Source organism: Salvelinus fontinalis, chromosome 30 (assembly GCF_029448725.1).
Source record: "Salvelinus fontinalis isolate EN_2023a chromosome 30, ASM2944872v1, whole genome shotgun sequence".
NCBI lineage: Eukaryota > Metazoa > Chordata > Actinopteri > Salmoniformes > Salmonidae > Salvelinus > Salvelinus fontinalis.
In genome coordinates this window covers 25047427-25048040 of record NC_074694.1, presented here as the reverse complement: position 1 = coordinate 25048040, position 614 = coordinate 25047427, and the positions used below count along the sequence as shown (strand labels likewise).

At 34.2% G+C, this 614-nt stretch overlaps 1 non-coding gene across 1 annotated transcript; it reads right to left on the bottom strand.

Moving 5' to 3' along the window:
- Positions 1 to 224: 224 nt before the first annotated feature.
- On the bottom strand, positions 225 to 277 carry LOC129829267 (U7 small nuclear RNA). Its single transcript, XR_008755357.1, has one exon. It is a non-coding gene; the product is annotated as a U7 small nuclear RNA (small nuclear RNA).
- Between the last annotated feature and the right edge of the window lie 337 nt (positions 278 to 614).

Below are 614 nucleotides of genomic sequence, written 5' to 3'. Positions count from 1 at the left end.
TTTACAGTTAATTAACTATAGTATAAATACTGTAGTAAGGAAATGTGTAGTACATACTGTAGTAATTAATGTTGTGTTTTTGTGGATTGTAGTATACTGTTGTATAAACTGTAGTGTTTCTGCAGACTGTAATATACAGTACCGTAGTTTTTGCCGTATTGTTTTTTCTGGTGTTACTGTAGCATTTACTATAGTGTTTTTGTTTCACTATCTTTGACATAGAAGGAGGCTTTCTCCTTGAGGAAACCTACTGGAGAAATACTAAAAGAGTACATTTTCCATAACCTGTAGATAGATGTAATTATATAGTATTTGCTATAGTTAAAAAAGTGCAGTATTTACTATAGTATTCTATAGTAAGTAATACACATGACTGAGGGATACTACAGTGTGAAGTATAGTATTCTATAGTAAACTGTAGTAGTTTTACAGGTGGAGAAGTTTATTTTACAGACACTCTCATCCAGAGCAAGGGTACGTTGTCAGATTTTTCACCTAGTCGGCTCAGGGATTCAAACCAGCAACCTTTTGGTTACTGGCCCAATGCTCTTAACCGCTAGGCTACCTGCCACCTACTTTATTACCTTTTTTAGTTTTGCACAAACTGTTGTGTA